General features: G+C 40.7%; 1 protein-coding gene across 1 annotated transcript in view; it reads left to right on the top strand.

Moving 5' to 3' along the window:
- Window positions 1–21,372, top strand: part of CPA6 (carboxypeptidase A6) — a 317,065-nt gene that overhangs the window by 1,108 nt on the left and 294,585 nt on the right. The gene's annotated exons all lie outside the window — the stretch shown is intronic.

The raw sequence follows: 21,372 nt of genomic DNA, 5'->3' as shown, positions 1-21,372 counted from the left end.
TGCCTGCACTTTAGAGCTGGAAAAACCTTAAATAGTTCCTCTTGTTCAATTCCTTTTTACAGAGGAGTAAACTCAGTGTCTTAAATATTTTTAAATAGGCTACTATCATTCAATAATCACCACCAGAGAAAAGTTTTCATGTAGATCTGAATCATGACAAGGTAGTGTACAGTGTCTTAAAACCAAGTTGTTCTTTTTGGAAATAGTGTAAAAGAGAATTTATTAGTGTGACCCTGGAAAAGAGAACTGCGTTTCTCTTTCTCTCCCAAAGAATCTTGGCACTGCCTTTAGGGTTCCTCTGAATACAGTGCTTACAGAGGAAATTTGCGAAACATGTCCTCAGTTTTAGGGGAGGCAGGATGGGATGGAGGTGTTGGCTGAGGTAGGCGCTATAGATGGCAATATGATCACGGATTTTTCCACCCCAGTATTTCTGGGAGGAACAGAAAGGAGTTAACATCCCAGGGCTGCCTTTTGGCCTGGACATACAAGATCTCAATTTTACCTCCGATAATTTGTGACCCCTTTAGAGATCTGGAAAAAAGAAGCTCATGTTTAAAGACTGATGGTGCAGGCTTGGGTTGTGGGGGACTTAATTCTGACTCTCCTGGCTGATGTCGGGTCAGATGATAAACATGTATCACAGATTTAGACACGCGTGTATGACCTAAGACCTCACTCCTCCACTCAGCTGTGGCTCTGTGCATAATTATTTCAGCGTGTGGCACTCCTCCGTGATAAGTTACCAGGCCTGCTTCAGCTGAGCAGGTGTGCACCCTTCCCTAAGCACCACTTTGCAGAGGAAATGAGGCCAATGGTGGCACCCTTTTCGTATAGAATTTGTAGCGACCGGAACCCTTCGGGAAAAAATTTCATTACCTTCTCTGTTTTCAGCAATGGATGTAATAATTGCTATTTTCTCTTCAATTGCTACATAAGTTAATCCCAAGTCTATAAATTACCAGATGTCTAAAAGTAGGAGGGAAGAAAAAGATGAGAGAATGAAAAGAAGTGAGTCTCACTCAACCATTGCAATAGAAGCCTAGAGCTTCTTTAAAAGCAAAAATATTTCTGAGCATATTCACTGTTAAAAATGGGGAATTTCAACCTACCTTCATTAGATATGTCATTTTCTCATCGCTAAAGACAGAAATGCTGCTCAGCTTTGAGAATGTTTTGCTTTGTTTACTCCAAAACTACTTTCTGCAAGTTTAGCCTTCCGGTGAACGAGAATCTGATGGGAAGACATCAGATTTTTTTGGCTGGTTTCATCCATCCAAAGTTATTCTGAGCCACCTCATTTTTATTCCTTAATAATTTTTCTCTTTTGTTTTTTGCTACTAATGAAGGGGCAGCCCTAGTTCTTGCATTCATGTAAAAATATTTTTGTAGGTCTTCGTAGAATCTAATAATATGTGATTATCATTTACAGGACCCTGAGCATGAATAAAAAATGGAACACACAGGGCAGACCAGCATGCCTCCTGAGAGCAGCTAATGAGGCCAGTCCTCTTTAGACATAAACTAGTAACAACTGGATAGTGCCAAGTGTGTAATAGATGCTTAGTAAATGGTAAATTTAAGTGTCTCAGAAAAAAAAAAAATTGCCTTGGGATGGGTAGTGGGAGATTCGGGGAGATATAGGGATGATTAATGGTCATTTAAAAAGGTTAGAAAGAGTAAGACCTATTTGCTTGCACAACAGGGTAACTATAGTCAATAATAATCTAATTGTACATTTTGAAATGACTAACAGTGTAACTGAATTATTGTAACACAGAGAATAAATGCTTGAGGGGATGGATACCCCATTCTCTACGATGTGCTTATTTCACATTGCATGCCTGTGTCAAAACATCTCATGTACCCCATAAATATGTATTGGGTATATAGAAGTATATACATACTATTATATACCCACAAAAATTAAAAACTTAAAAAAAGTGTAGAAAGACTACAAGAAAAATCTGATGACAAAAGTTAGTGCCTTTTTTGATAACTGTATTAAACACTTACAAGACAGATCCTTAAATGCATAGAAAAGGAATGAAGCAAAGTGGAAAATAACGACTTCAATTATATTTATTGGTACTTTATGTCAAGGGCTTCAGGGGTTACAAATGCCAAGCCAAACATTTCAGGGATCAATAAATGTCCGTCAGTAAGTGAGACAAGCAAACATCATTCTGTGTTTCTCTTTTTCTCCCTCATCTCCCTGTTTTCCCAAAAGCCGAACTGGTTATTTATTATACTGTGATATTGAAACAAAAAAAAATCTTCTGCATCACAGAAAATTAGGGTAGATTTTTTAAATAATGGTAAAAGATCTCAGAGAGTAACAATAAATTCGGCAAAATTGTACAACTAACATGGCCATGATTTTTGAAAACTACCTATTGAGTGCCTTCTTCATGTGTCAACGTAGAATAAGTCTGAAGTTTAACTGCCTGGGTCTCAATTTTTGCTTTCCCACATTTAGTAGCTCTGTTATCTTAGACAAGTTATTTAACTTCTTTGAACCTCAGTTTCCTTATCTTGGACAATGGAGGTAATATAAGACCTTCCTCACCAAGTTGCTGGGAGGATTCTAGAATAGCATGGTTCTTGGCACTTAGTAAGAACTTAACAGGATAGTTAAATACTTACCAAGACTTAATATAAACATTTATAAAAACATTAGTTCTAAGAACAACCTTATGCATTTGTTATCCTCATTTTACAAATAGGCTAAATGAAGTACAGTCCAGGTAGCCCAAGTTCAGGGCTAACTAACTCAAGGACACACTTGAGATTCTCACCCAGCTCTGCCTGACTCCACCACTGTACTTCTCACTCTGCCACTTATTCAGGCGTAGAGGAGAATTGCTTTTAAGAAAAACTGGAAGATTTAATCTTGTTTGGGGAACTGATAGTTTCAGAACAATAAAGGAAAAGAGATTATATAGGTAAAATTGGAGGTTTAATCTTGGTCACCTTCTCTAGGGTGATGATGAGTCACTGATAGTGAATCATCATTAGAAAAGCATGCAGGGCCCATAAGGGATAGAAAACAGAAGATGAAAGAACTTTCTATTGTCACACACAGGCACGCACACACACACACACACACACACACGAAACAAAAGCACAGAAAGTAGCTGTGATTGTGTGCCTTTGTTCATGCAAGTATTATTTGGATGCCCATTGTGTGCTGAGAACTTGACCAACAGAGTGAATGCCCTCTGATAGCTTGCTGTATAGTAGAGAAAATTGCCCACACATCAAATTACTGTACACTATGTAAGTGCTGTGTGGCAGGGGTCCCCAACCTTTTTGGCACCAGGGACTGGTTTTGTGGAAGACAATTTTTCTACGGTTGTGGCAGGGGTGGTTTCAGAATGATTCAAGTGCATTACATTTATTGTGCACTTTATTTCTATTGTTATTACGTTATAATACGTAATGAAATAATTATAGGACTCACTGTAACAAAGAATCAGTGGAAGCCCTGAGCTTGTTTTCCTGCAACTAGGCAGTCCCATCTAGGGATGATGGGAGACAGTGACATATCATCAGGCATTAGATTTTTATAAGGAACATGCAACCTAGATCCCGCGCATGGGCAGTTCACCACAGGGTTCTCGCTCCTGTGAGAATCTAATGCTACTGATGATCGACAGGAGGCAGAGCTCAGGTGGAAATGCAAGCAATGGGGAGCAGCTGCAAATACAGATGAAGCTTTGCTGGCTAGCCTGCCACTCACCTCCTGCTGTGCGGCCCGGTTTCTAACAGGCCACCAACTGGAACCGGTCTGTGGCCAGGAGTTTTGGGACCCCTGCTGTATGGGACAAACAGATTCCTGAGGGCTGACAGAAGAGCTCAATGAACCAAGAAGGAGAGGTGAACATCCTTGCTATGTCCTTGCCAATTCTGATCATCTAGCCCTGCTGCACGTAGGCTGAGTGTGCAGAGAGGACTGGCTTCCTACCATCATGGCTGCTTCTTGGGACTGGAACCAAGTAATGTGCTCGTATTAATCTACTTACACTGGGTCTGCTTGCAAAGTTCCATGGACTCCTTTTTTCTCATGACAGCCCTGCATTTATTGAAGATGCCTCTCACGTCTTGGGACAGTTTCTTCCCCCTTCTTCTTTGTGTCTCAGGGAAGCCACTTTGATGAATGGCATATCCTTTTTTCCCATGACCATAGGTATGAGCAGGGCTGGGTATCACTCACTATTCCCGCAGCTGGTATGTGCTGGTTAGCCACACCCATGCTGTGCTTATGGCCCCACTTATGGTTATTTGTCCACAAGTCAATAGTCATCCATGGAAACAGGATATGACTATTCACAGAAGTAGACTTGAAGTAAGATTTTTTTTGAAAAGTAGTTTGGGGCCAGGCATGGTGGCTCACATCTGTAATCCCAGCACTTTGGGAGACCGAGGCAGGTGGATCACCTGAGGTCAGGAGTTCGAGACCATCCTGGCTAACATGGCAAAACCCTGTTTCTACTAAAAATACAAAAATTAGCCAGGCGTGGTAGCATGTACCTGTAGTCCCCGCTACTCAGGAGGCTGAAGCAGGAGAATCGTTTGAACCTGGGAGGCAGCAGTTGCAGTGAGCCAAGATCATGCCATTGCACTCCAGTCTGGGCATCAGAGCAAGACTCAGTCTCAAGAAAAAAAATAAATAAAAGTAGCTTAGTCCTTGAAATCCTATAAGCAAAGAGACTACACATTGGATGTGGCATACAGAAGACAAAAGGATTGTGAGAAATAGTGACTCAGTAGAGCAGTTTCAACCCCAGAGACGTAATACTTGTTTTCTACCTTACCTCTCTGGCTATTCCCCCACCTTTCTCTCAGGAGCAGTTTTTGTGTTCTTTTATGTCCTGATGGTGGCTTCCTTTGAATGTTCTCTGAGCTTTTGGAAACCTAGGTCTAGAGCACAAGAAATCAGAGCCAGTCATGTGAATCTGAGTTGCCTTCTGCGCTGGTAGTTAAGGCTCTTTTCAGATATGATGGACAAAAGTCTCCCTTTTCCCAGGACTGGCCTGGGGTTGCCGGAGACTGTCCCAGTTTGCACCTGCTGTTCTGGTGTAGTCATCAGCAGTGCCTCCTTCCCAACGGAGAAGGGTCCTGATTTGATGGTAAATTGTTGGTTTGACCTTTTATATTCTTCACTATGTTTGCATCCTTAATGAGTTTTATTCCATGTCTTCAAATATGCCTCTTGTCTCACTCCTAAGGAAGAAATGCATCTCTAGTTCCCTCTGTTCCTGTAAAAAGTATCCCATTTGTACTCTCCTCTCCCTTGTAATGACCACCAGCCACATAAAAGACTTTTTGTTTTAATCTCAGTCTGGGTTAAGGTAGTTCTCTCCTAACTGATCTGCCATTCTTTAGTCCTTTCTCATACTGATGAGCTTATTAAAATAAGGCTTTTTATCATGTCACTCCCTTGCTCAAAGACCTACTTTGGCTCCCTATTGTCAACTACATCAAAGGCAGAATCCTCTGCATGGCTTTCAAGGCCTCTATCATCAAACTCTTGTTTTCCTGCCTCTTTTTCACTTATCCTACACCCTGAAACCAGATCTAGTCAGATCAGAGAAGTAGAGAGCTTCATTCAGCATTGCACACCTTGAATAAACAAAGCAAGCAGGCCCCATTCATAGTAAGAACCTAAAGCAGGAAAGGGCCATGTCAGCTCATCAGTGACAGGTTGAAATATGTGCTCTACATTTGGGGGCGTTAGGAACTATAAAGGACATGTCCTTGGTTCTAAGTTTGGTTAAGAACGTTTCCCCACAAGTTAGTGTGTAGTTAATGGAATAGTTCTCCAGTGCCTTCTGGAACTTCCTTCTAGCTCGTGCCCCTTGTTAATGATAGAATATTTTTAGTTTTCGTTATGCGCTAGCTCAAAGTACAGCCCGTAAGTGCTGATTGTTTATCAGCTCTTTATACCCAAAGCTTTCTTCCCTGCAGTATGTTTTGTGTGTAGGGGCTTCCTGCTTTGCTTGTTAAAGACATGCAATGCTGCAGTCCTCTACCCCTCTGACCCAAAGTCAGAGGCAGACTGTATGGGGGTCAGCACTTCCTCTGCCCACTGAGCTAGTAGAAGGAGGATTGTTTCAAATGTTTCTGGGCTCCACTCTCCTTGAAGCCCAATCTGATAATGGACCCTTTATTTTATAGCACCAAGGTACTTTCTGTGTAATACCATTAAGCATAATCACTTCCAACCCCTGAAAAGCAGCAAAGGATGTTAATGTTTTATAACTTCACAGCCTATATTGTGCGAGCTACAAAAGCATTATTTTTTTGTCTTTGTAAATGGAATGACTGAACAGAAAATAGAAACGTTTTTGGTGACTTGTTTTAGAGTTTTCATTATGATCAATCAGTAGATAACTGGTTTATTGGATTAGAATTTGCTTTGCTAAATTAATGGCTTCTGGATCAGCCTCTAGGCATTAGCTTCTTTATGATACAGTGGAATGTGGAATACAAAGCTTTAGGATCTTGTTCTGGGTAGTGTCGTAAATTTCCTAAAAGATTATTTTATGAAAGATTGAAGCAAACTTCTAAGTGTTTCTCTTCAACATAATTATAGCCTTTGTTCTTTTTTTTTCCAGTGTACTTTGAAAATAGTAAAACATTTTAGTATCAGTGTTAGCAAGGATACTATTGGGTTGTTTTGTTTTGTTCTGTATTTTTTTTGTTTGTTTCTTAGTTTTGCTGTGACAAAGAATCCTAAACCTCCATAGCTTAAACAAATCCATTTCTCTCTCATGTAAAACTCCAGAACAGCTATGGCTGGTTGGTGGTGACAGAGAACCAGGCTGCTTCTGTCTTGTAGCTCTGCCATGCTCAACATTCAACTTCCAAAGGAGGAGTCTTCCATTTCTCACAGTCCAGCCAGCAGGAAAGTGGAAAGAAAAGTCACTCTCCTGTAAAGCCACAGACCAGAAGTTCAAACATCACTTCCTGCAGGCCAGAATCATCTAGACAGCCCTAGCTGCAAGGGAGGCTGTGAAATATAGCCTTTAGCCAGGCGGCCAGATCTGGGAGAACATGTTAAAGATAACTACAGCAGTCTCTCTCTGAGTGGTTACTCTGATATCCAATGACTACCAGCCCATTCTCCCTTTCACTTGCTTTTTTTTTGAAATAACAATATCTCCAAATGGATGTTTAGAATTTTGGACTTCCAGCTAATTAAAAGTGTGCATTTTTTCTTCTATAAATGACATTTTTTAAAGTCATAGAATGTCAGGACCAGAAGGGACAAAAAATATAGCCCAATCCCTTTTTATAGTATATGAGGAAGCAGAACTCCATAAAGGTAAAAGGACTGGCAGAGCTAGTGGTAGAGTTAAGACTAAAACCCAGGCCACCTGAGTTCACAGCATTCTTTACAGTTGACAACACCACCTTTGGTGACTCCAGAAATCTTCTTACCCTTTCCTATTCTCTAGAGTCATTGAGGATGAAGTAAAGTGATTTGGCAAGGCTGAGAATTGTTTAACAAGGGAGGATTTCATTTCATATCTATAAATATTTGCAGGGTGTCTGGCCCACTGCTAGTCTAGGACTACAGAGATGAAAGAGCAGCCCATGTGCACAGCATAATGAGTAACTCAGGCAGGTAAACAAACAGTTCCAACCCTGGGATCCTTGTGCCTCCAGAGAAAACTCTTGATATCAGATATCAAGTGATTGCAGGAGAGGGTCACCTAACCCAGACTGAAGAATGGACAGAAGGCCAGAGAAGTCATCTTAGATGTGAAGATTGCAAAGGGGGAAAAAAAATATATTTGAGTGGTTTATTAAATATGCAAGATATTTTGACTTTTTCTTTTAAATGGCTGGTATTGAAAGAACATGGTCCTGATCTCAGTCATCAAAAACAACTAGAAATTAGGTTAAGGCTTTCCAGACACAAGGAATATATTGGTGCAAAGAACTACAGGTGAGAGAGCTTGGTCAAGTCTAGAAAATCAGGGCAATTGAGTATGGCTATAACAGAAGGCATCTTTCTATGAGGGAGTCAGGAGGCGGGAGGAAAGGCTGCAGACGTAGGTGAGGTCCCATAACACATGGTTCTGATTTCTCCCAAAGGCAACAGCATGCTCATGAACAATTTTAAGCAAAGAATTTAGTTGATTCAATTTTTAAAAGAAAGTTCTCTCTGCCATCATTGAAAAGGGAAGATTGGAGGGCTGAAGACTGGTGTCAAGATGACTGGGATGTTATGGTGACCTTAGTAATAGGAGGTAAGGCCTGGTTAATGGCAGTGACATCAGAAGAAAAAAGAGGGAACCAATTAAATATTTAGGAGGTAGAATTTTCACAATTTTTCCACTATTTCACAGAGGGAATAGTGTAAATTGAATCTCAGAATCAGGTAAGTAGACTGCCCTTTGCAGAGAAGATAAGCACTTTTTTGGATATGTATTGTTTGAGCTGCCTATAAAGTGCCCAGTTGGATAGATGAATCTGAAGCTCAAGAGAGACCTCTAGGCTATGAAATAGATTCCAGAAACTGATGTGTCAATAGAATTTCTTGAAACCTTTGGTATAGAATGGAGTACCCTGGAAGAACTCATTACATGAAAAGAGGGCCAAAGACTCAATAGAGCAGAAGGGGAAAGGCAGAGAAGAAAGTAGCAGAAAGGTCTAGAAACAGAGTAAGAAACACAGGAGATGTCAGTTAAAGGAAAATAAGGGATCCAAGAAGGGAGAGGTTAATCACATCAAGTGCTGCAAAGTCGTATCCACTGGGTAGGCCATTCAGGACATCATTCATGATATCATCAAAGGTGCTTTTGGTGGAGTGGTGAATGGAAACTAGAGCAGATAGGTTGAGAAGGGAATTGGGATGTCAGAAAATTAGCAGTGAAGGAAGACCATAATTTCAACAAGCTTGTCCATGAAGTGGGGGTGAGGGCAGTGTGGGGAGCTGACAGATTTAAAGGAGTGTTTTGCCATTTTGCTTTTACTCCTTAAGGTAGGAAAGATATGCTCATATTTTACACCAGGTGGTAGGAATGAGGAAAGGGAGAGAGCAGTGATAAAGGAGAGACTACAGGAAAGTGAGATGGAGTCAGGTCTCCACAGAGACTGAAAGCTGGCCGGCCTCTCCTTTCTCTGTAAAGTAGGAGGTGGGTCCTGGTCCTATGAAGAGAGAGGGGAGATGACTTGGGACCTTCAGAGGGATCACCAGCATCACTGAGGGGCCAGCTGATGGTATGGATGATGAGTCCATAAAGGAACCATAAACCCAGCTCCACGGGTTTTCTCCAGGATCATTTCTGAAGAATGTTACCTGGAATGTGCCCCTGGAGGGAGAGGGGAGGAAAGGCTGCAGAGGTAGGTGAGGTCCCATAACATACGCTTCTGATTTCTCCCAAAGGTAACAGCATGCTCATGAACAACTTTAAGCCAAGAACTTAGTAGATTCCATTTTTAAGAGAAAGTTCCCTCTGCCATCATTGAGAAAGGAAGAGCAACTTGTGGAGCTCTAAAAGGAAAGAGGGCAGAAATGTAATAGCAGTGGAAGAAAGAAAAAAAAAAAAAGACTGCCACTAATTTGTATTTCTCTAACATTTAATAAGATACAGTACTTTGTAAATCAGAATATAATACAAGGTATTATATTAGGTAAGTTATGCTATTAGTGGGAAAGTCTCTCATGTAGACATATCCTGTCACAAAATTGACAATTTTTTTCATTACTGTCTATCTTCCTAAGGAATTAAGTAAAAGACTGAAAGTGTCTTAGTGTCTTCTTAGCCAAATCTATTCTCTTCCTCATCAAGTTATCAGAAAACTGGAGGTGCCATCTCCTCATCCATTTTCCCAGTTCTCTCGTCCTTCCTCATTCCACAAACACTTACTGACCCAATACCAGGAAAGTAGCAATTATCACATCCTGACTGTCATTTTTTATCCCCAAGGATGGTTAAGAAGCTTCAAAGTAGCTGTGCCAGGCAGTGTCTTGCAGACAAAATGATAGTCTGTGTCTCCTGAGGGCTTATGTTTTAATCCACAGTCTAAACTGAAAAAGGGAGAGATTTAAAAAAATGAACAAGTATTTAAAACCAAATGAAAATGCAAGCATATTAGGTCAACACACTCTTCCTGCTTTTTTCTACCTTTGTTTTCTTAACACACACTTCATGTATTTTTATAGCATTTCAATCTTAGCAACTGATAAAAGATGAAAGTTCCAGGGTACCACACTCTTTATCACTAGATGAGAACCCTGGTCTATGTTTGCACTTACAGAAGCTGGAACCATTTGCACATGTGACCTCATTGGTCATATTTTCATTTCCCCTATCTCCCTTTCAGAATGTCTTTATCTTACCAGACTAATTCATGAATCACCGACATGTCAACTAGGTTCCTTTTTCTGATTTTGTGACTGTAATGAGAACACAAGATTTATAATGAGACGATTGGGGTCTTATTATAATCTCTCCATCATGTTTGGGATGATGGGATGATGTGATGGGATGTCTGATGATGTGATAGCAATATATTTGGCATCAAAACTGATAAACATATTGAAGGTTGGAGGCATTTGGGATGAGTCTGTATAGCAAAGTATTTGGAGTAGTTAGAAACTTGCTGCAGAAAAAAATATTCTAAGCCCTCGACTTACAGGGCAGAAAAAAGGATACATATGGGGGAGTCCAGTTCTCCCTAAGTTTTCAGAACTCTTTGTGGAAGCAAAGGAAAATGTAAGTCATTTTAATGTAATATCTGACAGAAATCTTCTTAATGTAATATCTTACATCTTAATGTAATATCTGACAGAAAAATTACTTCAATGTTTTGGAGAGAAATTTAGTCTGCTTTGTTTTTCTCTGCCTAAAATAAAGGTTTTCTTTTTTTTTTTTCCCATGGGGCCCTGGTTTGCTGAGGTCATGCACCCTCCATAGTACTATTCTAAAAACTCTCCAATTACTTCAAGCACCCACACACACACCTGTACCCTCTCTTCCCTCCAATGCCTGACACCACACCTTTTATATAAGAGCAAATAAATATCTTTCTTGATAAGAGGGAGGCTGGTGGCTCACACTTGTAATCCCAGTACTTTGAGAGGCCAAGGTGGGAGGATCACTTGAGCCCAGGAGTTGGAGACCCAGCCTGGCCAACATGAGAAAACCCTGGATTTACAAAAAAAAAAAAAAAAATTAAGTTTGCCTGGTGTGGTGGTGCATGCCTGCACTTCCACTACTAGGGACGCCGAGGCAGGAGGATCACTTGAGCCCAGGAGAATGAAGCTGCAGTGAGCCATGATTGCACCACTGCACTCCAGCCTGTGTGACAGAGGGCGCCACTGCACTCCAGCCTGGGCAACAGCCTGTCTCAAAAAAAAAAAAAAGTAGACAATGCAGCATTTGACCTGAGTTATCTCAGCTTCCATCCTTCCTACCACAAACTCTACAGGTTCCTGATCCCCCCAACTCCTTTCCAAGCCAATACCTTGTGTATTCAGTCAGCACTGTTCATTGAGTGCCTACCATGTGCCCATTTTAAGGCCCAGGGATATAGCACTGTAGGTTCTAGGAATACAGCACTTCTTTTAAGTCCTAGTGAATAAAACAAAGTATCTTGTGAAGTTTACATTCTAATGGAATGACAGAAAATTAATATGCCATAGTAGTGAGTTCTGATAAGGACTCTGAACGGAGATAAAATGTAGAAAGGTGATGGAGTGTCAGGAGAGGAGATGAGAAGAATAAAGTGAGACTCCTGATTATGTGAAGATCTGAGGGTAGAAACTTCCACTCATGGGAAACAGCAAGTGAGGTGGAAGTCCGTGTGGCATGTCCCTGGACAGCGGGTCTCAGACCAGCAGCATCAGCACCACCTGGGCACTTGTGAGAAACTAAAAATTATCAGGCCACCTCCCCCTCCCAAATCAGGAGTTCTAGGGGTGGGGCCCAGCAGTCGGGTTTAACAAGCCCTCCAAGTGTGATAGAAGTTCTAGGGGTGGGGCCCAGCAGTCGGGTTTAACAAGCCCTCCAAGTGTGATAGAAGCTAATTTTTTTTTTTTTTTTTTTTTTTTTTTTTTTTTGAGACGGAGTCTCGCTCTGTCGCCCAGGCTGGAGTGCAGTGGCGCCATCTCGGCTCACTGCAAGCTCCGTCTCCGGGTTCACGCCATTCTCCTGCCTCAGCCTCCTGAGTAGCTGGGACTACAGGCGCCCGCCACCACGCCCAGCTAATTTTTTTGTATTTTTAGTAGAGACGGGGTTTCACCGTGTTGGCCAGGATGGTCTCGATCTCCTGATCTGGTGATCCGCCCATCTCGGCCTCCCAAAGTGCTGGGATTACAGGAGTGAGCCACCGCGCCCGGCAAGAAGCTAAAATTTGAGAACCACTGTTGAGGACAAGCAGCAGGGTGACATGGCTGGAGCCTATGGGTCGATGGAACAGTCACTCGCCCTTGGTTCCTGCTGCTCTGGTCCAGACAGTGTTCAATTTCCTTTTGCTTATCACTGTGAAACCTCTCAAAATCACCTACAGCTTTCTTCCTTTGTCCTTTGTCTATTCTGTGCATGTTCCTCCACATCTGCCCACCTTTGTCAAACCAGTTCAAACTCTTACCTCCTCCAGCGCAAGTTCCCAGATCCCACCAATCAGCCGTGACCGCGCGCTCCTCTGAGAGCCCATGCCAATCTGTTGTTTATAACACTAACCACGTGCGGCTCGGTATTACAGTTGTATGTGGATGTCCTGTCTTTCAGGAAATAAGCAAGTTGAGAGTAAGATGCTGTATCTTCTTATCTATATTCTTACAGTCCCCAAATAGTTTGGCATATTCAGTAAAGATTTTCAAAGGAAAAAGGAGGGAAGAAGAGGAGGAAGGGATGAGAGAGAGCGAGGAAGGAATGGAGGGCAGGAAACTAACAAACTAGGAATCGAATTGCTGACACCTGCAGGCAGTTTTATCACACTAAATTTCATCAATGACAAGTAGTGAAAAACAGGAACCATTTGCCCTTACGGCTTTTGGAGGAATGTGGGGATCCCACAGCTGCCACCTGTATGTGCTTAAGGGCGATATTCCCACCCTCCTGCTGATTTCTCCCTGTTCAATGTGTTTTGGGTATCACTTGCACTATTATCCAAAGTTGGCCTCAGGTATTTTATTTATATAGGCTCCTAAAAGTGACTGGACCGGCATTCTGCTTGTGGGAGGAGACTCTGAGGCAAAACTGCTGTTTCCTGGCTGGCCTAGAATGGGCACCAGCTGGTCAACACGTTTATTAGCCATTACCTTTTACCAAATTTAGAGAAGCGACCCTTGCCTTTTTGTCATTGCTGCTTTATCCTCTAAGGAACAGACAGAAAGTCATCTGAAATTGTAGATCACTCCTCAATCATTCATTTTGAGCCTAACATCCTCTCTAGTTTTTGACTAATTTTTACAAACCAAAGAACTTCCAGTGTATCTTTCAGAACTTTACTGGTCGTATTCTTCGTTTAACTTTTCTTCGATCTCTGTAGATGCCATGCTTCAATAGGAAGAATGTTGGCTCGCAATGTCTATACTTGGTTCCCCTACTCAAATGCCCACACAAATTCCAAGTACCACAGAAACAGAATGGTCCTGGAGAGCGCAGTCAGGCTTCCTTTAAAATAAGGCAACAATAAAAATTCAAACACAGAGAGTTCATCAAATAAAGTTGATCAAATGTGGTTTGAAGAGTCCTCAGAATGGGGGCATTTTCTGAGCCGAGCTCAGCGTGCTGCCCAGAGAGCAGTCCAGCCCGAAGGAAAGCTGGAAATATTCAGACAGAGGTGGTGTGAAATCAGTTGGTCCCTATGAGAAACGCTTAAAGCCTTAGCCTTGAGTTAAGGAGTTGTGGAAGAAGTGAGAGGATGGGCACCAGCTAAGAAATAGCAAAAAGGAAGGGACTCTCCAAGGGTGAAACCACACTGCATAGTTTCTCAAGAAAAAGTATGGCATACCAAAGGACTTGCCACTATCTTGGCCTCTTTTTTTGTGTGTGAAAAAGCATTTGTTTTTTTCCTTCAAATGCAACTTGTATAGACAGCATTTAATTACAGGGTGAATAACTCACCATGGACCCAGCTATTGGTAGCTTGGTTCTTTCTAGGAAAGGAAACTTAATGAGAAAAAAGTTAGATGAAATGGTAAAGTAGAATTACCGCCAATTCAAAGATTCAACCAACTATCCCCAAATTAGGTATTCTAAACCAACTAGTAGAAAGATGCAAAATCAACATGGTCACCCAGTCTCATTTCTATAATAGCAGGATTGTAAATACTTAATGAGTTCTTAAGAATGGATAATTTTTATGGTGACTGCTTAGCAAGAATTTTGGGCCCTTGAACATACAGTATAACTTACAGTTATTATACATGGCTTCTGGTAAACATATTGTATTTTTAAGTATTAATCACTCCAAAGATTCATCTGTTCATTGCATGGGACAATGGAAAGTCAGTTACTCATTTCACTCAATCTAAAGATAACCACTATGATATTCTTATAGTAGAAACATATATATTTGGTCTTCATCCCATTTTCTGGCAAACAGCTCCTAAAATCCTTGGCTCTCCAAAGCGATGTGTCTTTTTGTATGCTAATGAGATGACAGGTGATGGGGGCTTCTGGATAGCCTTAGGATGGGAGCTGGTTGCCAGGGAAACCAACCATGTGATTAGAGGGTTGGGACTTTCAGCCCCATCCCCCAACCTCCAGGGAAGTAAAAGGGACTGCAGGTTGAGCTAATCACCAGTGGTCAATGATTTAATCAATTGTGCCCTCATAACCCTCCATAAAAACCCAAAAAGGACAGGATTCAGAGAGCTTCCAGGTTGCTGAACATATGGAAGTACTGGGAGGTTGGTATCCCCAGAGAGGGTCTGGAAGTTCTGGGACCCCTCCTACATACCTTGCCCTATGCCTGTCTTCCATCTGGCTCTGTATCTGTATCTTTTATAATAAATGGGTAAACATAAGTGTTTTCCTAAGTTCTGTGAGCCATCCTAGCAAATTAACCAAACCCAAGGGAGGAGATTATGGGAACCCCTAATTTATAGCTGGTTGGTCAAAATTTCCAGACACCTGAACTTGAGATTGGCATGTGAAGTAGGAGGTAGTTATGTGGGACTGGGCCACTAACCTATGAGATCTGGGGCTAGTTCTGGTTAATGTCAGAATTGAATTGAATTATAGGACGCCCAGCTGGTGTGAGAGAATTGCTCTTTGGGGGAATCCTCCCCCACCCTACATCTGCTAGCAGAAGTGTTCTGTGTTGAACGCTGGGTGTAGCAGGAGAAAACAGTTCTTTTCCAACATCACATCCACTGATTTCAAAAAACAGAAATGGCCAAATTGGGGCCCGTGAGAATAGCACACCCTAAGTCCTAAGCCCTGTAACTTTCTTTACCTGCTATCGCCATTAAGAACAACACAGCTGTTTTGCTTGGGCAGTTCAAGTGTGATTTACATCTCCTATATTTTATATACCTATAAACTATTTGTTTCATGAGGCTCTGAGCGGCTTACAGGGATATGTATTTAATAATTTGACTAAGCCTTGCATACCCATCTTTGTTGCCATTAACAGAAACTAGTAAATGTTTTCCTCCAGAAAACCAATTTTCCAGAACATCACTTAACTTCCTCCTGAGCACTCAGAATGCTCTGCAGTAGCACTTACTATTTTGTACTTTAATTGTTTAATTGTTTATTCTTCCTGACCAAGCTGTACTCTCTTTGGGGGAAGGAACTTCATCTTATTCTTCAAGTCCGATCTCTACAGAGATTAACAGACACACGGAAGTTTTGTTATTGTTACTCCTGTAGCCACTGAAGTTGAACCACAATAAATTGCCAGTATATGACAGTTTTTAAATCTTAAAATAACAGCAATTTCAAATGGCTCAATTTAATATAAACTTTAACTCTGAAAAATTAGGGCTTTTTTTCTTGCTATAAAAATACGAGCAGCTTATGTGCAGATTTTCCATTAACATATCATCAAAGCTCTATCAGGTTTACAGAGAATATTGCCAGAGCTAATGAATTTTAATGTGCAAATAAAACACTAGGGGATCTTATTGACAATGCAGATTCAGCTGCAGTCCCAGGTAGGGCCTGGGACTCTGCATTTCTAATGGGCTTCCAGGTAATGGTGACACTATTGTTCAGGCACCATGCTTTCAGTAGCAAGTTACTGAATTGCAGGATAAGGAGTCAGGTGATGTGTTCAGTTCTAGATCTGCTACTAGCTATCTGTGCTACTTTAATGAAGTCACTTCATCTTTCTGGGCCTTGCTTTCTATAATGTCCAAGAATTAAATTGGGTGGTCTCTTTCTTCTAAGTCCCAGGTTTATGATCTGCTGGGTTGACATCTACACATGTGGTTAGAGAATCCATGCAAAATAAAGGTTTGGACCACCAGCTCCATCCTCAGCCTGCCTGGGTTCACGTCCTAGTTCTTCCACTTACTAGTGATGTGATAATTGGAAGGAGTTACTTAATATCCCTGTGCCTCAATTTTCTCATATCTAAAATTGAACTAATATTGAATTAGTTCATATATGTAAAATGCTTAGGCAGAGACTAGGACAAATAAACTCAATAAATGTAAGCTATTTGCAGTATTAATATTCTCTACAGTTTCATTTCTAAAAAGCTTTCCTAAGGGGATTATCTGAAATGTAGGCAAAGATTTAGAGTGCATGGAAAGATGTTTGTTATCAATTTATTTAGTCTATCAAAACTTGGGATGCTACCTATGTGTTCAACAATGGGAAAGGCTCATTATAGTGCAAATTATAGACCCTTTTGTGCCTGCTGTAAATGTCTATAAATAATTTTTAATGCTCAAGATTCTAGAGAGGTAAAGAAAAATTCTCACTCCCCCTCTGAAGGTTGGCAAATGCTGAAAAAAAAAGGTATACAGGTGTATTAATGTGCAGAAACACAGGGGAATCACAGGAGCATGATTACTCAATTCCCCAACGAGATTTAGAAGTTCATACACTCTTCTTCTTAGAGGAGAGGTAAGTGGGGAGTGTAGGAAATGTCAAGGGGTAGTAAATGAATTTTAGGGGAATTGAATGGGCCCAAAGGACAGATAATAGTTTTGTTTTGTTTTGTTTTGTTTGTTTTTTGTTGTTGTTTTGTTGGTTTGGTTTGGTTTTGTTTTGTTTCATTTGTTTTTTGAGACAGAGTCTCGCTCTTTTGCCCAGGCTGGAGTGCAGTAATGCTATCTCGGCTCACTGCAAGCTCTGCCTCCCGGGTTCACACCATTCGTCTGCCTCAGCCTCCTGAGTAGCTGGGACTACAGGCACCTGCCACCACACTGGGCTAATTTTTTGTGTTTTTAGTAGAGACGAGGTTTCACTGTGTAGCCAGGATGGTCTCGATCTACTGACCTCGTGATCCACCTGCATCAGCTTCCCAAAGTGCTGGGATTACAGGCATAAGCCACTGCGCCTGGCCAGATAATAGTTTTTAAATGATTCTAATGGGATGAAGAACAGAGAATAGTTTGTGGACAAGTCCTAGGAAGGTGAGGGGCATAACTGCCCTGTGAAAAAACGTTGTTTTATTATACAGATAAAGACTCCCAGGTAATCTCTCAGAACAGACCTCAAAAGAATAAATGAAAAGTCTGTCTGGGCATGATGAGAAAGACTTTTAGTCTTTCCTTTTCTCTGGTGATTAATCCTTCCTGGTTAGTTGAGATGCCTGAGGGAGAGAGTTTCAAGACAATTGCACTTCTTTTGGAAGAAGTTTTCTGAGTCAGATAAGGGAAGTTCCAGAGGCAGCCTCTCCCTGTGGGGGTTAAGGGGGGCAGTGGGGAGCTACAGACAAGAGAAGGTTAGAAAGTTCTTGGTTCTGAGGCAGCCTCTAAGGTCTTCCAATTTCCTTTAGTTCAAAAGTGCTCAGCATGCCAAAGCACCATACTTTCGGGTATTCTGTGAGACCCAACAATACAATAAAAAATGAGAAAATAGGATACAAAGGTATCAATAGTTTTGGTTTTGCTATATGATATAGTTAACTATATCTGGAGGGAAAAGCTCCAAAATAACAAGTGGTTATTATGTCCAAGTGACACTGTAACATAGGGTTTTTTTCTTTCTCCCTATACTTTTTTCTGTATTTGCTAATTCTTCTGCATGAAGCATGAACAACTTTTATAATCAGATTAAAAGCAATTTTAAGCATGTGTAAATTCTCAAAAATATTTTTTAAAAATCAACCCTATAGCAAGAATTTCAGCTTCTGTTGTGCCTTGTGCCAAAACCATTCTAAAATCATTGCAAATAAGAATCAGAAGTTAGTAAATTTAACAATACAACACTCAGTGTCAAACTACTGACTGAAATGAAAAACAAGCATGTTCCTCCTTTATTTCTAACTGAAAATGAGATTGTTGAATATTCCAATGAAGCCTTAAATGGCCAAAGTGGCTGTCTTGCTGGGTGTCACATAGATACTGGAGAGATGTGAAACAGAGAAGCAGGGCTCGAGGTCTTTCGGCTTAGAATAATGCCAGAACCTCCCTGCATCATGCTGATATATGCATTTAAGTAAATGGGTTTTCAAATAGAAATTCTTCAGTGGTCTCAATATCACAGTATGATTAAATCTGTATTTAGATTTTTATTTAAAAGGAAGAAAGCATTTGAAATGACTGGAGGGAGAATTCATTACACTTTCATATGTATTCCCCTATAACATGTATTTTTCCAAGCCTGAACAAGCCCATTTTAAGAAGACTTTCCGGGAAAAATATTTGCCAGCAGTTTCTTGCACCATCAGTTACTTTTTAAAACTACAATAATAGCGATCATTAGAACCTCGTCCAGGTTAAACGTCTTCATTTGCCAAAGAAGGCTAGGGGCTATTTTTTCTTGCCTCTGTGAGGCATGGATTGAAAGGAAAGTTTGTCTGCATAAATTTTCTACTGCTACTCCACTGCTTGATAAAATTCCTATTCCTTAATCTTTTCTGACTTTCCATCACTTTGAACTTCTCACTGTTTAAGTAGACATCACCAGTGATCTATATATACTTCATTGTCTCCCTAACCAGTAACCTCAACCTGAAAACTATAAGAAAAATAACTTCTGAATAAAAATTATTTTTCAATCACTTAGAAATCCTTTTTCTTGGCCTCTCCCTTGCTCTCATGAATTCTAGAACCTTGATTAAAGAGGCTTTTGTCTTAAAACTCAGACTTTTGGTTAAAGAATGTTGAAAAATCTTAAATTTGCAGCTATCTTAGTGACAGATCATAGCACAAATCTGGGGTACCCACTGTCATCCAGAAAGAAAATTATCTCCAAAGTAGAATGGTCAAAAAAAATTACATATCTAAAATTTATTTTATCTCATTCTTATGTACATTTTAATTTTTTGTGTTTTATAATATAAATAGCCAAGCATGGTGGCTTATGCATGTTATCCCAGCACTTTGGGAGGCTGAGGCAGGAGGATTGCTGAACCAGGAGGATTGCTTGAGGCCAAGATTGCTTGAGACCAGCGTGAGCGACACAGCAAGACCTTGTCTCTACAAAAACAATTTTAAAATAAAACCAGGCACAGTTGCACAAGCCTGTGGTCCTAACTACTCTAGAGGCAGAGGTAAGAGGATCTCTTGAGCCCACAAGTTCAAGGTTGCAGTGAGCTATGGTTGTGCCACTGCACTCCAGCCTGGGTGACAGAGTGACTCCGTCTCTAAAAAACAAAATGTAAAATACTGGTACATTAAGTAACAATGTAGATGTAAAATGACTTAAAGTCTATGGAGATTGAAGTTGCTCACAATTTTCAGTCATGAAGTTTTGAAAATGGAGGTGATGATTATCTCAAAGTTCCTTGTTGTCCAACAACAGCATATACTAAGGCCTATGTTCATTTATTTATTAAATTTGTATTGAGCACCTATATGTCCCAAATTGTTTTAGATATTAGGAATATAAAGGGCTAGCACTAAGGCAGAAAAAAAGCACCTGTTTTGTGAAGCCTATAATATCATGAGGGAAACAAACAATGCACAAGTAAACAGTTATAAACTCTTACAACAGCTATGATATAAATAAACAAGATACTGTGGTTTTTATTTACTCATTCAACATAGGTTTATTGATCATCTAATACATACCTGGAACCATGCTAAGCACTCTACACAAAATGGACATGATCCCTGCTTTCACTGAATTTCCACTCTAGCCCAGGTAGCCGACTATTCTAGCCCAGGTAACTCAGATTAATTACAACTGTGATTAAAGTTATAGAGGACTTCTCCTTCATAACTTGTTAGCACAGAATGCTAACAACTCAGAAGGAACTGATGACCACACATTAGGGGATGAGTCTAAGATGGAAAAGGCCTTCCTGAAGATGTTATCCTTAAGGCAGGGCCTTGAATGATGAGGAATTTGTTGGGCATGACTGTGGGAGCAGATCAGAGCTGTTGAGAGAGGTGTAGTCTCCAACTTGGGAAAAGGAAGTAAGGGGTACATGATTGCTCCCGTTGCTTACTGATTATTTTTAATTGTGTGGTTTTAAGGGAAACTGGGCCCAATGGCTTACTGTCAGTTGTATGTAGGACATTAGACTTTGCAAAGCACTTTCTCTTGGGTTGTCTCAGTTCCTCATCTATGTGTGTGGAATGCAAGTAGCTGCTTTCAGTTCTCATAGATGTAAGTGCTACACAGGTGCCTTCTCAAAACTCAGTTTCTAAACTCTGTGAAGTAGATGTGTCCTTCCATTGTAGGGCACACCTGAAATTGGTGAAGTGGTGCTCAGTGGGGCCTTTTGCTTTGTGTACAGAGCTTTCTGAATATAAGCTTTTGGCTTCAAGAAGCATTGAGCTGCTGTAAGTTGGCTGCAGAGTTGAAAGGGGAGAGGTGGGGGCACACATCAAAAGGACAACTCAGCTGTGATTAGGAGGTATGTGAGGTTTACCAAAGGCAACACACCACATGAGGAAATCAGACCCTGGTGCCAAGAGGCCCTACAGCTAGAGAAAGGAGGTTAGTGTGAGAAGGCCATGTAGGAGAGACACCTACTCATTGATGTATCTGATGTAAACAAGCACAGGGTCTACATTTTAAACACAGGGGGCCTCAGAAGTGGTGTGTCAGAGAGGGAAAAAAGTCAGTAAATTTGTATCCTTTGCTCATTTTGGGCTTTTTTTTAATTTTTAATTTTGCATTTTCTTATCAGCTTTTGAGAGAACCATGTATTAGAGATATTAATCCTTTGTGTATCATATCTGTAACACATCCTTCTTTGCCAATCTGTCATTTGTCTTTTGACTTTTTCTGTAAGGAAAAGAGCAATAGAAACCATCTTAATAGTTATAAT

Source organism: Pongo pygmaeus, chromosome 7 (assembly GCF_028885625.2).
Source record: "Pongo pygmaeus isolate AG05252 chromosome 7, NHGRI_mPonPyg2-v2.0_pri, whole genome shotgun sequence".
NCBI lineage: Eukaryota > Metazoa > Chordata > Mammalia > Primates > Hominidae > Pongo > Pongo pygmaeus.
This window is presented reverse-complemented; position numbering and strand designations above follow the sequence as displayed.